The sequence below is a fragment of the Mauremys mutica genome, chromosome 5 (genome assembly GCF_020497125.1).
Source record: "Mauremys mutica isolate MM-2020 ecotype Southern chromosome 5, ASM2049712v1, whole genome shotgun sequence".
In the NCBI taxonomy this organism is placed as follows: Eukaryota; Metazoa; Chordata; order Testudines; family Geoemydidae; genus Mauremys; species Mauremys mutica.
Window position 1 is genome coordinate 59840696 of NC_059076.1, and position 23021 is coordinate 59863716.

A 23021-nucleotide genomic window follows, 5' to 3' on the forward strand; every position below is an offset into this window, starting at 1 on the left:
CGACGCTCTGCGGGCACCCCAGAGCCCTTTAAATCTCAGCCGCGGCCGGGAGTCAGAGAGCTCTGGGCTGCCCGCAGCGGAGGGGAGCCCAGAGCCCTTTAAATCCCAGCCACGGGGAGTCAAAGGGCTCTGGGCTGCCCGCAGAGATTCCCAGCCGCAGCTGGGATTTAAAGGGCTCAGGGCTCCCCGCGGCTGCGGGCAGCCCAGAGCCGTTTGAATCCCAGCACGCGGCTGCTGTTTGCCCCCTCCCCGGATCCCTGCCCCAACTGCCCCCCGGGACCCCCACCCCCTAACACCGCTGGTCCTTGTCCCCTGATACCCCTCTCCCGGGACTCCTGCCCCTAACTGCCCCCCCAGGACCCCACCCCCTATCTAAATGCCGCTGCTCCTTGTCCCCCGATTGCCCCCTCCCAAGACCCCTGCCCCCAACTGCCCCTTGGGACCCCAGCCCCTATCTAAGCCTCCCTTCTCCTTGTCCCCAACTGCCCCCTCCTGAGACCCCCCCAACTTTCCCCCAGGACCCCACCCCCTACCTGTCCCCTGATAAACCCCTGGGACTCCCATGCCTATCCAACTGCTGCCTGTCCCGACTGCCCCCCTAAACCTCCACCCCATCCAACCCCCCCTGCTCCCTGTCTCTTGACTGCCCCCCGGAATCCCCTACCCCTTCTCCAACCCCCAGCCCCCTTACCGTGCCACTGAGACCAGCGTGTCTGGCTCCATGCAGCTCCAGACACATTGCTGCCATGTTCCCCCGTGGAGCCCACAGGCCCCCCGCCCCCAGCACCTGCCTTCCAGATTTGAACACCTCAAAATTCAGGAGTGCTCAAGCTCAGTTTGGGCAGCTGTTACTTAATTTCTCCCAAATCAAATATACTGATCCACTGTAACTTGCTGTAGAAAAAGCAGGATAAAATTGAGCAAGAAATGCTTATTAGCACTGGAATTGCTATTTTCAACAGCCATTGCCTTTTTGTTTGTTTAAAAGGAAGACAGTGATATTGCATTGGCAAATTCCCCATAGAAAGAAAGAGTGGAACAAAAGAATAATAAAGGCACTCAACTTTTCCTCATTTATGGAGGACAGTCTTATAATATCAGAGGGGTAGCCGTGTTAGTCTGGTTCTGTAAAAGCAACAAAGAATCCTGTGGCACCTTATAGACTAACAGACGTTTTGCAGCATGAGCTTTCGGAAGAAGTGGGCATTCACCCACGAAAGCTCATGCTGCAAAACGTCTGTTAGTCTATAAGGTGCCACAGGATTCTTTGCTGCTTCTACAGTCTTATAATATGCATCCAGATATCCTCCAATCACACAAGCTGAAAATTGTTCCACTTTACTGCAGCTCTGTAATCATATGGGAACCAATCCTGTCTGTGTTTTGTGCACATCCAAAATTCCTGCTGAATGACCTGCCCTGGGAGCGTTACCAGTGACCCAGGGCTGGGGAGGCAGGAGGTATGTGGCGGGGGAGGCACTGGTGGGGGGGAGCCCAGGGCCGGGGCAGCAGCAGGGTAGGGGGAGGGCACTGATGGGGAGGAAAGGGGGAAGCCCAGCACTGGGGTGGCAGGGGGTGTGGGTCAGTGGGGGGAGAGCCCAGGATTGGGGCAGCAGGGGGGTACAGGGGGGACCCCAGGGCTGGGATGGGGGGCAGCCAAACTTTTTTTTGCTTGGGGCAGCAAAAAACCTAGAGCTGGCCCTGCCGGGTTCCCCCAGCCGCCGGAGCCCTGAGCCCTTTAATTTGACCCTGAGGGCTCCCAGCCACCTCTTCAGCTGGGAGCCCCCAGTTGATTTAAAATAAAGTATCACCTCCTGCCCCCCAACCTTCCTTTTTGGCCCACAGCTGTTTTGGTGGGGCGGCGCTGGGGAAGGAGGGTTTGTTTCTGCAGGGCTGGACGGCTCTGGGGCGGTGTGTTTCTGCGGGGCCGGGAGGTTTCGGCCCTCGGCTGTTTTCTTTGGAGTAATGTGGCCCTCGCCGCTTTACAAGTTGTGCAGGCCTGCCCTATTAGGATGTAGCAGACTGCCCATCCATTACATCAGACTCATCCCACAGACTGGGGGACCTACCCCACCCTGCCCCCTTTTTGGCTGAGGGGATAGGGACCAGGAGCTCTGCGTGTGCGAGGGAGCAGGAGTGAGCAGTCCTGCCAGCAGCACAGAGATTCATATAAAAGAGGCCTGCACACAGCTGTACATGGGTGGAAGGATCTAGACGGTCTCCGACAGGTGTTTGCTCACCCTGTGCTGCCACCCTGCAAGGAGGCCACTTTCACTCTGGGGAATGCCTCTGGCACTAGGAAAAACTGTCAGAATAGAAACACCCACTATGTATTTGTCAGATGTAACTCTCACCTCTTGTCAAAAAGATTTACAAAATATTTGGCAAAAATACAGAGTGCTCTCTTGGAAGCATTTCTGGAAAGTGTTTGAAATCCAGAACCCTCCAATCCAGCCCCTTTGAATTTGCTGAAGATGTTCCTCACATACCTTTGCAAAGAAAGAACTAGAAAACATTACTGTTGTAATAGGTACCTGAAAATGAGAGCAAGGTTTTCAATAGAGCTCCGAATTAGTTTAGCCTCTTTTTGCTCCCACAGAAGGAAGGATAAGTTTTACCATTGACTTCAATGGAATCAGAGTTAGGGCAATGCAGAGCACTTTTGAATATTCAAGTACAAACAACCTTAGTTGTGTTTTCTCCTACTTCATTTCCTGTTAATTACTTTCTGGACTGTGAAATTCTTCTTTTACATTATTACTCACATGCTCATGGCATCAGATTCAATTTGCATGGTAGGTGCGCTTCAACCTAAGACTATTGATGTTACCTCATTGGTATTTCTTTATTTTATTTCATATTTTGCTTTTTGACAAAGCCCCCAAACCACTAGTCCCTCTGAGTTTTCCCCATTGACTACTGATGGTATTAAGTGGACTGTTCAGCAGCTGTGCCCTACTACCTATTGATTAGTTTATCACATGGCTGTTAATGGTTGTATTGATATTTTGGATTCATTTCATACTGATTTTGTCAATTTTTCCCATTTTCATGCTCAGGTTCTTTCTTGTTTGAGGAATGGATGCAATTAGTTCAGCTCTTAAAAGCCTAGTTCTCTTATTTGCGATTTAGCCAGTGGCTTTATTTACTCAGGCTCCTTCCCATTTCTAATCTCTCTGGTTTTCAAGTGCTCCATCTTATCATCAGGTAGATCCATGGTATGATTCCAGTATTGCCTGTGGACTTTTGAGTGCAAGCAGATCAATAGCAAACAAACCGTCTCCAAATTATGTTCTGTTAGAATTATGGATCTCTCTCAATAAATCTGATTTGGGGTGATTTTGAGACCTGCATTGCTCAAACACATGGTCATTGTTCAAGGAATACATTTTTCTACATATCTAAAAATTCTGGGCCAGATCTTCTGCTGGTGTAAATTTGTGAAAGATCTTTGAACTTGATACATTTATGCTGATTTATGTAAGCCAAGACTCTGGTCCTTTATTGTTAATGAGGAAGGATCCCAAAAACCCATTTATTTTAGTCCAGGCGATACTTCATGTCTGATGCTTATTGGAGAGCAGTACAGAGGTCTGGTGAAAATATTTGGCCCTACACTATAGAAAATTGAAAATATTCCAAAAGTTGTACATCGTCCAAAAGCTGAACTATTTAATGATCATTGTAGGAACTGTATGTTCATGAATTGTTGATACGTTTCTAGCTTCCTGTTCTTGATTTATTTCTGTTGGTTTTGGATAATTCTGAAGATTAATTCTACATTTGCTACTGAAACATACAATTGCAGAAATGTAGGACTGGAAGGGACCTTGATAGGTCATCTAATCCAGTCCCCTGCACTGAGGCAGGGCTAAGTATTATCTAGACCAGTGGTTCTCAAACTTTTTTTTTTTTTGAGGACCACTTATGTGCCCTCTCCCACACACTGTGGCAGCCCCCGAGCTGGGGCTAGGAAGAAGGGGGGGGGTCTTTCCCCGACCACAGTAGCCAGAGAGCTGAGGTTGGGAAGGAGGGCCATCTCTTCCTGGCAGCTGCAGCCCTGGAGCCGGGGGAATTCACCTCTTTCTTTGGCCACTGCAGCCCTTCACGTCCCAAATTCCCCCCACCCCCTCTTTTCACCCCACTGCCCCCTCCCACCTATTCCCCCCCCCAGGCCACTACCTCACCTTATATGTGTGTCTTCTCCAGGGTCCAGGCACCTAATTAGTGGAGCCATGCCTGCACAGCTCCACTAATTAGGTGAATGGCCCTTCATTCTCTCATGTGCGGCCACCCAGGTGCGCACCTTAGAGGGAACTATCCGCGGACCACCTGAATGGAGCTCACGGACCACAGTTTGAGAACCTCTGATCTAGACGGTCTCTGACAGGTGTTTGTTCACCCTGTTCTTAAAACCCTCCAATGTCAGAGATTCCACATCCTCCCTAGCCAATTTCCAATGCTTAACTACCCTTACAGTTAGGAAGTTTTCCTTAACGGTCTAACTTAAATCTTCCTTGCTACAATTTAAACCAATTACTTCTTGTCCTATCCTCTGTGGTTAAGGATAACAATTTATCACCTGTAATAACAGCCTTTTACATACTTGAAGACTGTTATCATCATGTCCCACCTCAGTCTTCTCTTCTCCAGACTAAACAAACCCAATTTTTTCCAATCTTTCCTCATAGGTCATGTTTTCTAGACTTTTAATCATTTTTGTTGCTGTCCTCTGCACTTTCTCCCATTTGTCCACATCTTTTCCGAAGCATGGTGCCCAGAACTTGACACAATACTCCGACTGAGGTCTTATCAGCACAGAGTAAAGTGGAAGAATTACTTCTCATGCCTTGCTTACAACACTCCTGCTAATACATTCCAGAATGATGTTCACTTTTTTGCAATAGTATTACATTGTTGACTCATATTTAGTTTGTGATCCATATAACCCCCAGATCCTTTTCTGCAGTATTCCTTCCTAGGCAGTCATTTCCCATTTTTTATTTGTGCAGTTCATTATTCCTTGCTAAGCATAGTACTTTGCATTTTTCCTTACTGAATTTCTTCCTATTTCAGACCATTTCTCCAATTTGTCAAGGTCATTTTGAATTCTAACCCTGTTCTCCACAGCACTTGCAAACCCTCCCAGCTTGGTACCATCCACAAACTTTATAAGTGTACTCTGTGTGGTTCTGTTTTCGACTGGCTGAGCTATTACTTGTCCCACATATTCAATTTGTTACTCTTGAGAACTAAGCCTAAGGCCTTATCTACATGGCAAACCGGAATGTGAATCTACAGTGCACCAGATTGCCATGCAGTAACATCCCACGTGAATGCTGCTACAGCACAATGAAATTCCCAGAGTCCAGTTTAGCATAGTTATTATAAGTAACCACATGTTCCTTTCACTGTCGCCCTCCTAGTCTCTCTCCAGTTACTGCCAATTATTTGATAGATCCACATATGTCTTTTCTTAAATTAGACTGCAAATTCTTCAGGGACAATACAGCATCTAGCACAATGAGACTAGTTCTAACCGAAAGCTCTGGGAACAACTTTATTTGAATTACAGCAAAATGAAAAAAAAATTCAATTTTGTTTTGGCATTCATCATGAACTGTGTAAGAAGATAATCACAGTTTCTGTGTATCAAGCAAGGTGTCTTGTATCTATTTCTTGAAAAGTGGTTCACTGGGAGGTAATATTTATATGCTAGACTGTTTTGATTCAGGTTCAGCTGTCCTTTGTTTACACAGCAGGACTGTATCAGGAGGATGGAGAGGGGATCCAGGCAGGCAGGCCAAATGACTGGCTGAGGATTACAGAAATAACAGAACAATTTGCTGCAAAAGAAGAAAGGCCTCATAAAAAGCAGATTTCAAAACTGCAAATATGAGGCAGTATGCTAAGCTAAAGCTTGGCAGACTCACTCTGTGGCTATAGCTTCCTTATTTGGAAAAAAAACAGTGATGCTAAAAAAAAAAATACAGAGAGAGAAGGAGGGTGTTTTTTGACAGTACTTAGACCCAGATAAGCAAAGGCAGACGACATATGTTATTAATTGGAAGACCACAACCTTGGTAGTCTGATAACTGCTTATTCCAATGGAAAAAAGTTAGGATTTATTGAATGATGTTGCTGGTCAATTTTTAATACATTGTGATGTTTAATAGCATAACAAGGGGCTCTCAAACTTAATTTTTTTTTGCACCTTCTATGTTCCAAGTACCAAGGCTGCATAGGAGTGAGGAACTAGAGAATCTATTTTGACAACAAAAACCTCACCCACGAGCAAGGAAAGGGGCAGCACCACATAGCAATCAACTATACACGAAGCTGCACTTTACTGAAAAGGGGTGTGCTTTGTTCTTGAAAAATATACTGAGTGTCCTAGCATAGTGTTCACCGTATATCACTGTGGGAAAATATCTGCCATTTGATGCAATCTGGGCTATTGCAGGAATATTTCCCATCATGCACTCCCATTGCGTGTTGTGGGGAGGGGGAAGGTAAAGGAATGACAGTGCAGCTCCACAGCCCTCACTACGTTGGGGTGTAGCTACTCTAAATGCCATAGGCTGGACACAGGCCCCACTTCAGCAAAGTGCTAAAGCCTGCAGTCAATCAGGCATAAGCATGTGCTTAAGCGCTTTGTCGAAGAGGGATGGACATCATCACATGGCTTACATTAACCATGTGATAAAATGCTTTACCGGATTGGGGCTTGAGTCATTACTCCGGACTACATACACATTTATTTAATTTTAAAAGAATGAAAAATCCCAGCTGAATAGAATCAACCCCATAACCAGCCCAGAAATCAGTATGAAGTGTGGTAAAGGGGGCTCTTCTATTACCATGCTAGTATTTACAATATATACCATTGCAAAAAGTTCCGGTAATGAGTGCCAGGGTCTACGTCACAATAAATATCTTCCATTGACAGATCTTTTATGCCTATTTCTCTGAGAATAGCTAGTCTTCATTAAAATGGGCTGCACTTTCATTTCTATGTTAGGAGGCAGGGCATGTTTTTCATTGTATAAACATTTCTCTCTTCCCACAAAAATCTCTGTAAAAGAACCCTCATGGCCAGGATGTTAGTATTAACAGTGCAAATACACCACTGAAAAACAATGAAAGCCATGCTTTACTAATCAGCTGTTGCATGTTGTTTTTCTTTATACATGATACTTGTACATATTGTAGGTTAACATCTGTCCTATTCCAAACCATATGTTAAGCAACTAGGCAACTTAACGCAGGGGCGGCTCCAGGCCCCAGCACGCCAAGCGCATGCTTGGGGAGGCATGCCGCGGGGGGCACTCTGCCGGTCACCGGGAGGGCGGCAGGCAGGGTGCCTTCGGCGGCATGCCTGTGGAGGGTCCTCTGGTCCCGAAGCCGAAGCCGCGGGACCAGCGGACCCTCCACAGGCACGCCTGCAGGAGGTCCACCAGAGCCGCGGGACCGGCGACCGGCAGAGCGCCCCCCGCGGCATGACGCCGTGCTTGGGGCGGCGAAATGTCTAGAGCCGCCCCTGACTTAACGTAACCTGATTGTGTCATGTCATTGGAATAATGATATGATACCTATTGTAAGGTTTAAGTAACAGTATGGTAAAGGTCTTAAACTTAAAATATATTTCGGTTTAGCACGGATTTAGGAAAGCAGCAGTATAGTGAACAAATCAGAACTTGTATTTTGTGCCACACTGACTTTAAAATGTCTATCCATTCATCCCCACTGGCATAGAAAGGTGCACACTGCATCTCTACAGGCTGCACAGCAAGAGCAATTCATTCCTGGGAGAGGACAGCTTTAAACCAACTCACTGGCACCAGGAGCCCTCCAACAGCAGAAGCTGGTACAGACCAGAGATGAATTTGGCCCGGTGTCCTTTGTATTATAGGTCATTTTTTCAGACATATGCATCTAAGTTGCATCTAAAAAATGTGTGCACAAGTTCAGTAGATAATTCTATACACCACAGATGCATTTGCATCCTCAAAGCACCACATATTTTGCGGGCACATTTGGAATTTCTGTGTTTGAAAATGAGATCTTATGTGTCTCAGGCAGGCATTACTTGTAAATACTTTGTCGGGTGGCCAAAGAGAGAAGAGAAAACATTGTAACTCTGCTGTTGGCTATGTGATACTCCTCTAAAATGTGAGATGGAATTGCATATCAAAATTTCCCTGAAAATCTTGGTGATATTGTAGGACAAATGTCTCAGCAGCTTCCGCAAGACTCCTAGGATGTAGGCTGTTGGAGTATCTTAATTAGGACTATAACTTTATGAAAATATCTGAGGATGATCCACATCAGGGCTTGTACTATTGCTAGCATGGTTAGCAACAATGATCATCCTAAAAGGAGATAAAAGACATCTTGTAGGTCTCATATCACGATACATTGTAAAGAGCCAGTCCAGCATAGTGCTGCTTAACAACGCAATACAAAACAAGTTAGTTGCACAATGTGCTGTTAATTATCTCCTGCCGTGTTCTCATGAAATGGCAAGAATAGACTCTCTTGCTCTGTAAATGGCTGTTCTGAGTTATTAGTCTTTGCATAGTACAAAAGGTTCTGACTTAAGTCCAAAACAAATCACAAAAGCCAGCTACAAAGGCCCAATGCAAGAGGAGATAAGGCTTCCATGCTCACACTGAAGTGCTGTAATTAAATCCTCAGGGACACTGAAAATGGTTTTAAAAATGGACTTTAACAGGTGAGTTAAGCAAAAAAAATTTTTTTTTAAATCAGTGTGGTACGGCTAAAAAGCTTGATAAAACGGTAACAAGTAAAGCTGCATCATATTCTCAGTATTTGCTACACAGAATGTTGCACATAAATGCCAATTTTACAAGATTGGAACTTCTTTAAATTTTAGGGTTTTTCCATTCTGTGGGTTTGGTCCAGTCCAACTCAAGTTTTTGTAATAGGTCCAGGATCAAAGCTCAGATGCATCTCTTTGGTAAACTTCCAGTGTTAATGTTTTGAGATCAAACAGTACTTAGAGTAAGTGCTAATAGCAAGAGGTCAGAGAGTTTACTAAGGGTCACAGATCAAGATGGATGATACATTAAAATGTGTCGAGCAGAAGAGTTCAGCTGCATTTTAAAAACAAATCCATGCTAGAAGCAGGTGAATAATGTTGGTGAATGAGCAGCAGGTCAAATGAATATTAAAATTCTCTACAAGTCTGAAGAAATAAAAACATTTATTTAAGGATATTAATGATATTAAGCAAAACAATCAACCATTTGATGTCAAAGCATAAATCAAAAGAGAGACTAGCATTTGAAAAAAGAAAATCATATTGCTGAAACATGCTTCACTAATAAACAAGTGAAATACTGAGATCTGAGGCTGCTCCAGTCAGTGAACTACATCAGTCACTGAAAATTTTGACTAGCAACTTAATATGGATTACAAGAGAACAAAGTGATCACTGAATATCACTAGGAAAGCAACTGTGGCTCTAAATAAAGTAAAATCTTGAATCCTTTCCACTTGTACTGTTGCTTTTTTTTCATTACAACAGAATGCCATTTCAATTAGAGCTACGCCAACCGTTTGTAGTGAAAGCAAAAACCATGTGAAACTCATCTCTTTTCAATATCCAGGATCTCCACAGACCCCCTTCCCTACAAGCTAGGGCTTCCCCAATCCACCCTTTGTGACAGCTCAGGGGCAAGCTGGATCTGTGATTTCTCCCCCAGTCTCTCCCCATGGGCACTCTTTCCAAGTGACAGGCCTCAGCCTGCACTTTCTCCAGAGAGGAATTCCTTCATTCACTCCACTTTAGATTAGATCATCGGGCTACAACACTCCCTATTACTGTCTCGCCATGATTCCAGAGCGAGCGATGCCTTGTACCCCTCTTGAAATCTCTCATGAGAGCACCTCTCAGGTGACAAGTTGTTTCTGTCATTGTTTCATTTCCTCCTTGCTCCCCCTACCCCACAGCCTCCTTTGATTAAATTCTATGCAGTTAGCTAGAACAATATAAACCAGGTAAACTGAGGCACTTTTACTATTGATACAAAATAATATGGATCTTTCATTCTCCACACCCATATTAAGTTGGCTTCTGAGGAGAGGTCCATGGGCCAGAGGTCCCTCCCCACTGTCATCTTCCAGAGACACCTGGCCCATCTGCTTACCACATACTGCTTTTTCAGGAGGCCAGCAAGTTTGGTCTGTTCCACCTTAAAGCCTTCCAGCATGTAATGAATAGTTAGTAAAGGGTTAAAGCATAGTACCTGGTGGGCATCTGACCTGAGGACCAATCAGGGAAGAGAATTTGAAACTCCTAGGAGGGAACTTTTCCCTCTGTTTGGGGGGGTCTTTGTCTTTGGCCGTTTGGAGTTCAAGAGACCAGACGAGTTAATCAAGTCCCTACAAGTTCCACCTTTCTGAACTAATTTCTTCTAGTCAAGATAGTGAGTATTAGAAAGATACTTTGTGTCCTTATCTAATAATCCTATGTTTGCAATTCTGTGTGTTTGTTATTGATTATTCTTAATTCTGCTTGTACTGGTTGTACTGAGAAAGAGAGAGGATTCTCTCCAGAACTTAGCAAGGTTATACCCTATGAGTGCCCAGCTTGGATTCATAGAGATTCTGTATTTTCTTTTGTTCTCTTAATAAATTCTTTTCTTTTCTTTGGACTTGGTTAATTCCTTCCCTTGGGGAAATTCAGGGGAAGGGGAGGGGGAAGTGGGCTGCTTCCCTGTGTGTAGAGATTCAAGGCGTTTGAATCCAGGCATACCTGTCTCCGGAGCAGGCTGGAGAGAGGGAAGAGGGGGGAGGTTCCTCCTCTGTGAATTGATCTGTGTTCCCAAGGGGGGAAACAGGGGTGTCCCGGCCCACGGAATTGACCGGGTGGTGGCAGCCGAAGGGGAGACCTACCCTAGGATTTTGGGGTGGGGGGAAGACATGCGGGTCCTCACTTTGAAACCGCCCAGTTTCAAGTGAGGGTAGACTCTGACATGGTGGCAGTGGTGTTTCGGACCCAGAGAGAGAGGCAAGGCTTTTCTACCAGAGGCACTCTGAGGCAGTTTCAGGGTTAGAAGTATTTTCAGTTTTTTGCAGGGCTTTCTGTTACAAAGCCCTCCTGTGGAGCGGTACTTGCGTCCATTGTGATACGAGGTACCACTCAGGATTCCTGAGGTGGGGGGAAGGGCTCGCCAAAGTTCATTCCCATCCAACAGGAAAAACAGGTTTGGGGGGGGAGAGAGAAACCCTCCAGCCAGGTTTTTTTTTCTCCCTGTGTCTTTTGAAAGGATCAGGAGACAGGAGAACACAGATCCCTGAGGAAATAGACCAGATTTTTCTCAGGGGTATTGTTAGCAGCAGCCTTTCAGCTGGGCTGCTGAGTACAGCAACTCAGAGCAGAGGGAGACAGAGGAATTTTTTTTTACTCTTTCCCTCTTTCTCAGTACAAAGCAGTAACATTACACAAACCACAGTTTGCTATACAGAGGATTGCTTTATCTTTCTGTACTCAAGTTATCATAGCCAGGGTTAGGGACTGTCAAACACCACAAACAGTTCACGGACTGCAGAGGGGTGTGGCCAGCGCCAGGACACAGACACAATGAGTGCCAAGGCCGCATCTAAACTGGAAACAAGACACAAAGAACTGCAATTACAAGACATGGAATTACAATTAAAACTCAAGGAGATTGAAATGAAAGAAAAAGCCAAACAGGCTGATCACAAGAGAGAAATGGAGATAATACAAGCCAAAGAGGCTGAGCACAGAAGACAATTAGAGTTAAAAGACAAAGAACTGGAAATCCAGAGACAGGCTCTGGAATTAGAAAAAACTAAACAGCAAACTCCACCCAATCCAACCCCTCTTCAACCTAATGATCAACCTTCTCGGAGAAAATTTCCCGCCTACAGGGCAGGTGAAGATGTTGAGGCCTTCTTAGAAAACTTTGAAAGGGCCTGTCTGGGATACCGTCTTCCTGAAACAGAATACATGGTAGAGCTGAGGCCACAGCTCTGCGGACAATTAGCCCTGGTGGCAGCTGAAATGCCTAAGGGCCAAATGAACGACTTTCAACTATTTCTAACCAAGGCCAGACTCAGAATGGGCATCACCCCTGATCACGCCCGCCCGTCAGCGTTTCAGAAACCAGAAATGGACACCAGAGGAGTCATTTCCAAAACACGCCTCCTACATTGAAAAGCATTTTTCTTCCTGGTTAGCAGGAGCCAATGTTCAAACCATGGACGAGCTAACCCTCCTCATGATGATGGAGCAGTTCTTGGGTGGTGTTCCTGAGAACATTAGACGCTACATCCAAGATGGTAAACCAAAAACTCTCACTGAGGCAGGAGAGATTGGAGCCAGATGGATGGCATCGGTAGACAACACGACAGCTACTGCCAAGGGGAGCGAATCCAAGAGGGTACACACCGACACTAAACCCTACCGTCGCGGACCAATCAAACCCACACCTACAACCCATGGACAGTCACACTCTACCTCTTCTTCTACCTCACCAGTCTCCAGTAGACCAACACAAACCGGTGACCCATCAACTGGGCGATGTTTTCAATGCAATGAATTGGGGCATATCAAAGCCAAATGCCCAAAGAACCTAAACCGAGTGCAACTCCTTGCACCTTCACACCAAGGAAAGCCGGACATAGATGTATCTCAAATACCCTTAGAACATAGGGAAACTTTGAGAGTGGACGAAAAGGAGATCATCGCATGGAGAGACACTGCAGCACATGTGTCAGCTATCCACCGAACCTTCGTGGACCCCAAATTCATCAACCAGAAAACCAAAGTGACAATTCGACCCTTCATGTCAAAACCTGTAACATTACCTACAGTGCGTTTACCTGTCCAGTACAAGGGCTGGTCAGGGAAGTGGACTTTTGCTGTCTATGACAACCATCCGATTCCCATGCTACTGGGGAACGACTTGGCCCGACACATTGAACAGCAAAAAACAGAGGGAGTGGTTACACGAAGCCAAGCCAGACGAGCTGCTGCACCCATCCCTGTTCCTGAGCCATCCACCAAGACCCCGTCTGTGTTACCAGAGACCCAGACAGAGGTGGTGGAACCGGATCCCAGGCCAACACCGACAGCAGCCATAGTTCATCCAGTCCCAGAACCGGAACTGGAAGGGCACCCAGCGCCAGCACCGGCGCCAGCTATTACAACTCCACCGCCAGAGGGCGACAACGGGCCTGAACTGGAAAAACCAGCAGACAACCCTACCCAAGAGGCTCAGCCGGAGCCTGAAATGACGCCTTGTGCACCAGCGGAGAGCGGTTCACAGTCAACGGAAACAACCTCATCACCTACATCGCTCCCAGAGGAACTGGTGTCTCCCGCCTCAAGGGAACAGTTCCAAGCAGAGCAGGAAGCCGATGACAGCCTCAAGAAAGCATGGGCGGCGGCACGCAGCAACCCACCGCCTCTGAGCTCTACTACCCAATCCCGGTTCGTTGTGGAGAAAGGACTGTTATACAAGGAATTTCTTTCTGGTGGACACCAGGAGGGCTGGCATCCTCAAAAACGGTTGCTCGTTCCGACCAAGTACCGGGAAAAGCTCTTAAGCTTAGCCCATGATCACCCTAGTGGCCATTCTGGGGTGAAACGAAGCAAAGACAGGTTGGGAAGGTCCTTTGACTGGGAGGGGATGGGCAAGGCGGTAGCCACTTACGTCCGGTCTTGTAAGGTATGCCAAACGGTAGGAAAACCCCAAGACCAGATCAAGGCCCCTCTCCAACCACTTCCCATAATGGAGGTCCCATTTCAGCGAGTAGCTGTGGATATTATGGGTCCTTTCCCAAAAAAGACCCCCAGAGGAAAACAGTACATACTGACTTTTGTGGACTTTGCTACCAGATGGCCGGAAGCAGTAGCTCTAGGCAACACCAGGGCTAACACTGTGTGCCAGGCCTTAACTGACATTTTTACCAGGGTGGGTTGGCCCTCTGAAATTCTTACAGATTCGGGAACAAATTTCCTATCAGGGACCATGAAAGACCTGTGGGAAACTCATGGGGTGCATCACTTGGTTGCCACCCCGTACCATCACCAAACTAATGGCCTAGTGGAAAGGTTCAATGGAACTTTGGGGGCCATGATCCGCAAATTCGTCAATGAACACTCCAATAATTGGGATCTAGTGTTACAGCAGTTGCTGTTTGCCTACAGGGCTGTTCCACATCCCAGTTTAGGATTCTCACCATTCGAGCTGGTGTATGGCTATGAGGTTAAGGGGCCATTACAGCTGGTAAAGCAGCAATGGGAGGGGTTTACACCTCCTCCAGGGACTAACATTCTGGACTTTGTAAGCAACCTTCAAAACACCCTCCGAGACTCTTGGGCCCTTGCTCGAGAGAACTTAAGAGATGCTCAAGCGGAGCAAAAGGTCTGGTATGATCGACATGCCAAGGAGCGGTCCTTCAAGGTAGGAGACCAGGTCATGGTCTTGAAGGCGCAACAGGCCCATAAGATGGAAGCGTCCTGGGAAGGACCATACATGGTCCAGAAGCGCCTGGGAGCTGTTAACTACCTCATAACATTCCCTGATTCCTCTTTAAAGCCTAAAGTGTTTCATGTTAACTCTCTAAAGCCCTTTTATCCCAGAGAATTACAGGTCTGTCACTTTACAGTTCAGGAAGGAGATGACACCGAGTGGCCTGAAGGTGTCTACTACGAAGGTAAAAGAAATGGTGGTGTGGAAGAGGTGACCCTCTCCACAACCCTGCAACGTCTGCAGCGGCAACAGCTCAAGGAGCTGTGCACTCACTTCACGCCCTTGTTCTCAGCCATCCCAGGACGGACTGAGCAAACCTACCACTCCATTGACACAGGTAATGCTCACCCGATTAGAACACCACCCTACCGGGTGTCACCTCATGCCAAAGTTGCTATTAAACAGGAGATTGACAACATGTTGGAGATGGGTATCATCCGCCCTTCTACCAGTGCATGGGCATCTCCAGTGGTTCTGGTTCCCAAACCAGATGGGGAAATACGCTTTTGTGTGGACTACCGTAAGCTAAATGCTGTAACTCGTCCAGACAACTATCCAATGCCACGCACTGATGAGCTATTGGAAAAGTTGGGACGTGCCCAGTTCATCTCTACCATTGATTTAACCAAGGGATACTGGCAGGTACCACTAGATGAACCCGCCAGGGAAAAATCTGCCTTCATCACCCATGCAGGGGTGTATGAGTTTACTGTGCTTCCGTTCGGACTGCGGAATGCACCTGCCACCTTCCAAAGGCTGGTGGATGGTCTACTAGCAGGATTGGAAGACTGTGCAGTTGCATACCTCGATGATGTGGCCATTTTTTCTGATTCATGGCCCGAACACCTAGAACATTTGAAAATGGTTTTAGAGCGCATCAGGCAGGCAGGACTAACTGTTAAGGCCAAAAAGTGTCAAATAGGCCAAAACAGAGTGACTTACCTAGGACACCAGGTGGGTCAAGGAACCATCAACCCCCTACAGGCCAAGGTGGAGGCTATCCAACAGTGGCCTGTCCCAAGGTCAAAGAAACAGGTCCAATCCTTCTTAGGTTTGGCCGGATATTACAGGCGATTTGTACCACACTACAGCCAAATCGCTGCCCCACTAACTGATCTGACCAGGAAAACCCAGCCAAATGCAGTTAAGTGGACTGATGAGTGTCAGAAAGCCTTTACCCAGCTGAAGGCGATGCTCATGTCGGACCCTGTATTAAGGGCCCCAGACTTTGACAAACCCTTCCTCGTTACCACCGATGCATCTGAACGTGGGGTAGGAGCGGTACTAATGCAGGAAGGACCGGATCACAACTTCCATCCTGTCGTGTTTCTCAGCAAGAAACTGTCTGAGAGGGAAAGCCACTGGTCCATCAGTGAAAAAGAATGTTACGCCATTGTGTATGCCTTGGAAAAGCTACGCCCATACGTTTGGGGCCGGCAGTTCCAGCTACAAACTGACCATGCTGCGCTAAAGTGGCTTCACACCAACAAGGGAAACAACAAGAAACTTCTCCGCTGGCGCTTAGCTCTCCAAGACTTTGACTTTGACATTCAACACATTTCAGGAGCTTCCAACAAAGTTGCTGATGCACTCTCTCGTGAAAGTTTCCCAGAATCAAGTGGCTAAAAACTGTTCTTAATATGTTTTCATGCTTAGTAGTCGATGTAATAGTGCATGTGTTTTATTACTCTGGTTGTTTTACAGTTCTAGGAGGAAATCGCCGCCAGTGGATCCCACTGTGACGATTTGGGGGGCGTGTAATGAATAGTTAGTAAAGGGTTAAAGCATAGTACCTGGTGGGCATCTGACCTGAGGACCAATCAGGGAAGAGAATTTGAAACTCCTAGGAGGGAACTTTTCCCTCTGTTTGGGGGGGTCTTTGTCTTTGGCCGTTTGGAGTTCAAGAGACCAGACGAGTTAATCAAGTCCCTACAAGTTCCACCTTTCTGAACTAATTTCTTCTAGTCAAGATAGTGAGTATTAGAAAGATACTTTGTGTCCTTATCTAATAATCCTATGTTTGCAATTCTGTGTGTTTGTTATTGATTATTCTTAATTCTGCTTGTACTGGTTGTACTGAGAAAGAGAGAGGATTCTCTCCAGAACTTAGCAAGGTTATACCCTATGAGTGCCCAGCTTGGATTCATAGAGATTCTGTATTTTCTTTTGTTCTCTTAATAAATTCTTTTCTTTTCTTTGGACTTGGTTAATTCCTTCCCTTGGGGAAATTCAGGGGAAGGGGAGGGGGAAGTGGGCTGCTTCCCTGTGTGTAGAGATTCAAGGCGTTTGAATCCAGGCATACCTGTCTCCGGAGCAGGCTGGAGAGAGGGAAGAGGGGGGAGGTTCCTCCTCTGTGAATTGATCTGTGTTCCCAAGGGGGGAAACAGGGGTGTCCCGGCCCACGGAATTGACCGGGTGGTGGCAGCCGAAGGGGAGACCTACCCTAGGATTTTGGGGTGGAGAGAAGACATGCGGGTCCTCACTTTGAAACCGCCCAGTTTCAAGTGAGGGTAGACTCTGACACAGCATCTTTGGGGGGGGGGGGGGAAGAGGGGAGGAGAGAGGGAAAGGGAACTGTTCCCTAATGAAACAGTCTAAATTTCCAGTTAGAGACTTGCTTGTAGTTTGCACAAGAACCCAAAGGTCAGATAAAACCTCATGAGCTAGGAACTAGGACTGTCAAGTGATTAAAAAAAAATTAATCGCAGGATTAATCGCACTGTTAAACAATAATAGAATACCATTTAAATATTTCTACATTTTCAAATATATTGATTTCAATTACAACATAGAATACAAAGTGTACAGTGCTCACTTTATATTTATTTTTTATTACAAATATTTGCACTGTAAAAATAAGAGTATTTTTCAATTCACCTCATACAATTACTCTAGTGCAATCTCTTTATCATGAGAGTTGAACTTACAAAATGTAGAATTATGTAGAAAAAACCTCCATTCAAAAACAAAACAATGTAAACCTTTAGCGCCTACAAGTCCAATCAGTCCTACTTCTAGTTCAGCCACTCAGACAAAGAAGTTTGTTTACATTTGCCGAAGATAATGCTGCCTGCTTCTTGTTTACTTGTTTCTCCTCAAGTGAGTTTCATAGTGTTAGAGAAGCTGGTTGCAAGTCCTCTACTTAAGCTAACACTTTCTATTATAAAAAGATTCTTGCAAACTTTTTTTGAGCAGCTCTCCTCCATTGTTTGCAGTAAGCCTTTGAAATTCATCAGGGGCAGCATACTGTGGGGTAGAGATACACCTTTCACTTATCTCATGAAACTTTCTCTAATGAGTAATTCATTTTCAAAGTTTCCCTTCCCTTACTTGCAGGCCACAGGAAAATGTTGGCAGCATGCCAAAATAATAACTATGAATATGTTAAAGTGCTGGACCCATACCACTGCCATAGACACAGCAGCATACACCGCACTGGGAATGCCTGGGAGCTGCAGGAGCAATGGGGAAGAAAGCTGGATTGGACTCCCCAACAACACCCTCAGGCCTTGTCTACATTATGGGAGTAAGTCAACCTAAGTTACGCAACTCCAGCTACATGAATAAGATGTGGATTCGATGCAGCTTAGGTCAACTTACTGCAGTGTCTACACTGCACTGGATTGATGGAAGAAATTCTCCCATTGACTTACCTTACACTTCTCATTCTGGAGGAGTACCAGAGTCAACGGGAGAGCAATCTACGATTGATTTAGCAAGTCTGCACTAGACCTGCTAAATTGACCCCCCCTCCCAGTGCATTGATCGTAGACATGCCCTCAGACTCAGCACATAACCTCAGCAGCTCCCTTCCCCCGCTAAGATGACAGCCTTCTGCTGCCAGTAGATGTAATTATTCAGGTAGCTCTATTGTTAAGAGTCTGTGCTGCCATACTAGAGGTTCAAACATTGTTCATGATGCACAAAGGGAAGGTTGTCACAGTTATACATAATGGAATTAGTTTTAACCTTTTTTCTTTAAAAAAAACTAGTTACAAAAACTGCATTGAAAATAATGTTATTGAGGTTGCAAATTCAAATGCAAGCACTTGAAAGTTGCAGAGAAATGCCAGATTATTTACAGTTACCTATGCAATCTTAATTCTGTACCCTTACACAAATGCATTATACCAGTCTTATTACTGATCACATACTATTTTTCCCCACAGTATCTGCTTCTTTTTAGAGCCCAGGATGAATACACAAGGGGGCAGAATTAATATTGCTTAGGCAACTTTGAATCCAGCATTCCTTAACTTTTGAATACTTGACTTTGAAACCTAAATAACATTGTGGCTTTTTGTGTGATACCAATATAAGTCAAGAGTAGCTCCAGTGAAGTCAGTAGAGTTACACTGATGTAAAAGCAATGTAAGTGAAACCAGAATCAGCCATCCAACATATCCTGCATATATTGTACATCCAACATAGCCTAGCAGATACTTCTATGACTCCTTATCTTCATAACACTCCTGTAAGGTAAAGAAAAAAATAACCCCATTTTACAGATGGGGAACTGAGGCACTGAGATCCTGGCTTATCCAAGTTCATACAGGACATTTGTGACAGAGCCAAAAGTTGAACCCAGGCCTCCCACCCCCTTAAGTCCCAGTCTAGTGTCTTACACATAAGACCATCCTTCCTCTATACATATCAAATCACATCCCACATATGGAAAACAAAAAAGAATACCCCGTCCCTCACTGCCCCCCAGATGGTCAAATCAGTAGGAAACCCAAACAGGCATTTAATTTTTATAGTTCTTTCTCAGAATAAACAAATTATTAACAATGTACAAACCTTTTGAAAAGGCTTCCTGAAATGGAAACTGCTATTGGCAGGATAAATATTTCCCCACATCCATCCACAAACACTCAGAACTCCTACTAGATTTTTATTTATTGCTGTTTTACTTTTTTTGTGGTTATTAATCCGATCATTTGACTGGATGCTCTGGGATGCAAATAAAGAATCAGGTAATAGCCTCAGAATGCTCTGGCTTATGCCTCCATCCGGAAAGGTGCTGAGAACACTCATTTCTGACTTACTTCATTCTTGCAGTACCAAGTGATTAGATTGCTTTGAATCTGTATTTAAATGGACAAGGTTGTGGGAACCTTACTGTATTGACAACAAAACAGTTTTTTCCAGTTACACATCATGTAAAAGACAATCATCATCATACTACTAGTAAGTGATATTAGCTGAAATAGTTGGAGAACCTCCTATTCCTTCACCCCTGGTTAATATTTTTCATAGTATGAGCTTTCCTAGTTCAGGCATAGGGCAGGGTTGCTCAAAGAGTTGCAGTGGAGAGGGATAGCTCAGTGGTTTGAGCATTGGCTGGCTAAACCCAGGGTTGTGAGTTCAATCCTTGAGGGGGCCACTTAGGGATCTGGGGCAAAAATCAGTACTTGGTCCTGCTAGTGAAGGCAGGGGGCTGGACTCGATGACCTTTCGAGGTCCCTTCCAGTTCTAGGAGATTGGTATATCTCCAATTATTACCTTTTACTTAGTACTCCATTGTCAACAGCTGCTTCTAGGAGCTGTCAAATTGCTTGTCCGGGATATGGGGAATATTTGTGAAGAGGGATACCATAATCCTGCTGTGTTTCGTTCTGAGTTGGGTATATGTTCTATCATTGCTATTTTTTTCCTTCAGCATAAAAGGGTTATTAGAGGAATTCATTCTATACATAACAGTCTAAAGAGGGATGTAGGTTGATACTGGAAGGAAATAATTTATTGAAGAAGTCTCCACAATGATCTATGTAGTCCTAAAAGATATTCCATTCTCCTACAGAACAAAGGTACCTGATTCAGAGCACATGAACCCAAAGGAAGTAAATTGTTTTTAAAAAAAATCAATCAACACAAAGGGTTACCATAATGAGAAAAGAGCACTGCATTTGCACAACTCAAAGTACCTGTTCTTTAGAGCTGCTGAAACATATAATGAAAGGTGAATAAAGTAACACAGACACTGTCATTTCTGCCAAATGCTGAAGAACAAGTTGTAATGTGTTAGATAAACATATTGAAACTTCAAGGAAAGCAGTGATTAAACCACCATGAAGATTATTCTAATGCTTCCGAATGGAAAAATCAACAACAAAAATCAGTTTAAAAATGGTGCTGCATTTGCTTGCTTGTTCATAGATGCCCTGTTGTCAATGAGATTTAGAAATATGAAAGAAACACAAACACATTTCCCTCACTAAAGACATAACAATACATGACATCACTTTTCTCTGGAAAAGAACTGAATCCTTTCCATGTCAGTCATTGAAAACATACATAAGAAGAAAGAGGCCTCATCACACCAAAGACATAACTGAATAAGCATGACATGACCTTAAGCAAAATGTTAATTAAAACCAATCCACATTTCTTCCCAAGCCTCTAGCAATGTCCTTTTGTCTGACTTTTTAGATCATTTTGAGGCTCCTCTCCCTTTTGACTCCACCACTTCGAAAGTTTTTTGTTTATATAACTCAGCACATGAAATTATCTTATACTTTTTTGTTCTATTTGCCTAAAATTCAGTACCATTTTGTGATATTTACAAAATGGAGGAGACTGAGAAAAAAATGTACGGGTACAAACATATGTATTACATACAACATATTGCACATATTTATGCAAAGAAGCAAGTTTGCTGAGTACCCAATGTGTGTGCTATTAATCAACTTAGCGCACGTATTGGTTTCTCTTTGACCTTTTTCGCATGGAGGCCTCAGCTTTCACCCATTTGAAAGTTTGACCCTTTATTTGTAATATACAGAAATAATGCTATGCTTATTTTCCAATAAGTTAGAGAAATTTCAATTCCTAACTCAATTCCCTTACTTTGTCTCTCTGAGAGTGCATTGCCCTTTTTTCCCTTTCAGAAGTTGAAAGAACAACATACCCCTGAAGGCAGAGCCAAGGAAAATGAGACTCATTTCACTCTCACATTCTTCCAACACCACAGGTTCAACAGACAGGAGATTACCACCATATGAAGTACAAAATTACACAGTCCATTTGATCCCTCTTCCACCACTCTCCCAGACAACTTTCCAGTATCTGATTTTAAGGGCATTTCTAAATGAAAAGCTAGCAGTAAATCATGAAAGATGGACACTGAAAACAGCTTTCCCTTCTTTTCTGTGAGACTGAACTGTTGAGATTACACAATATATTTAGTCTTTAGTAAATCCCACAAATATTTAGCCATGAATTCCCTACATTTGGGTAAATTGTCCATGAAAAGGATTACAGGCAGAAGACACTGGAGAATTTGTAGTTAATATGAGATATTCACTCTTTATAGTCAAAACCACCTAAATAGTCTTACTGGGATTATCTTCTGGTGCAGTGTCTCTCTTCAGAGCTGGTGGTGATGTTTCTTATAATGTATAGCATTGCTAATTGATTCAAAAGCCCTTGGTAAAAATGTACCTCTGGAGATGGCTGGCTGGTTCAGGAGAGTAGCATTGTGTGTGAAGATGACAGTTTCTAGGATCTCACATCAGAATACAGGGCTGTTCTGGTGAGGCACCCTAAACTCAGGTGTTAGAGACATGTGTAAGTGATTATAGCTGACTCATACTGACAGGTGGAACTCATTAGCTCAAATGAGGCTATAGGGGCTCTGAAGTCTCTCTCTATGGGAGAGAAATCTAAGGACTAGGATAAAGGAAGGAATGTAAAGGAAAAGCTAAGCTTAGAAAGAAAGTTTAGAGTGTGATTTATAGTCTGTATGTTGAGTTACCTATTAAGGAAGGCTATAAATCTAGATTACGTATAGTCTGTATGGCAGGAAATTCCACTTGCTTACATCATGTAGTAGTATCATTCTATTTCTGCTCAGGGGAGTACATTTGTTTCCAATCATCTATATGTTCCCATTAATGTTTCGTGGGGTGGGGGTTGGCACTTAACTCCACATTTAGGTACATAAATAAAAAATGGACTGATTTGCAGAGGTGTGGAGCACCCACAACTGATGTCAATGGGAGCTGGGGCTGCTGAATACCTCTGAAAGTCAGGTCACTTTTTGGCAGCCACGATGTTAAGGAGAACAATAATCTGTAACATTGTGACTTTAAATGTTTTAAATCTCAATGATTTCACACAGGGTACATGAAAATGGTCAGCTTTCCAGCTGGGTGATTTCCATCCATTTTGCACGTCATTACAAGCAAAGCTTGCATCAAAAATGGGACCACTAGACATTAACTTTTGGCTGAACTCTAATGAGATTTTGGCTTTTTTCTTGTCACACCACCTTCCTCCCTGAATCTTCTCACCCAGTGACTTGGCCTTGCAAGGGGAGATAGGAGCTGGACACATCATCCTCTGGTAGAAGCACAGTCTCTCTCTCCCAGAAAGGTAAAGAGGAAATAAAATGATCAGGGATTAAAATTTGAAATGAAGTTTTATTTTAAGATCTTCAACACAATATAAATAATTTACCAAACAAATTATTAGTATTCACATATGCTGTAA

The 23021-nt window shown here is 44.4% G+C and overlaps 1 long non-coding RNA gene across 1 annotated transcript in view; it reads right to left on the minus strand.

Annotated features, from left to right (window-relative positions):
- The window catches only part of LOC123371664, a 71884-nt gene extending 49816 nt beyond the window's left edge, over positions 1-22068 (minus strand). The window contains exon 1 of the long non-coding RNA XR_006579894.1: positions 21972-22068. This is a non-coding gene — a long non-coding RNA (uncharacterized LOC123371664). The remainder of the gene's footprint in view (positions 1-21971) is intronic.
- Positions 22069-23021: the final 953 nt, after the last annotated feature.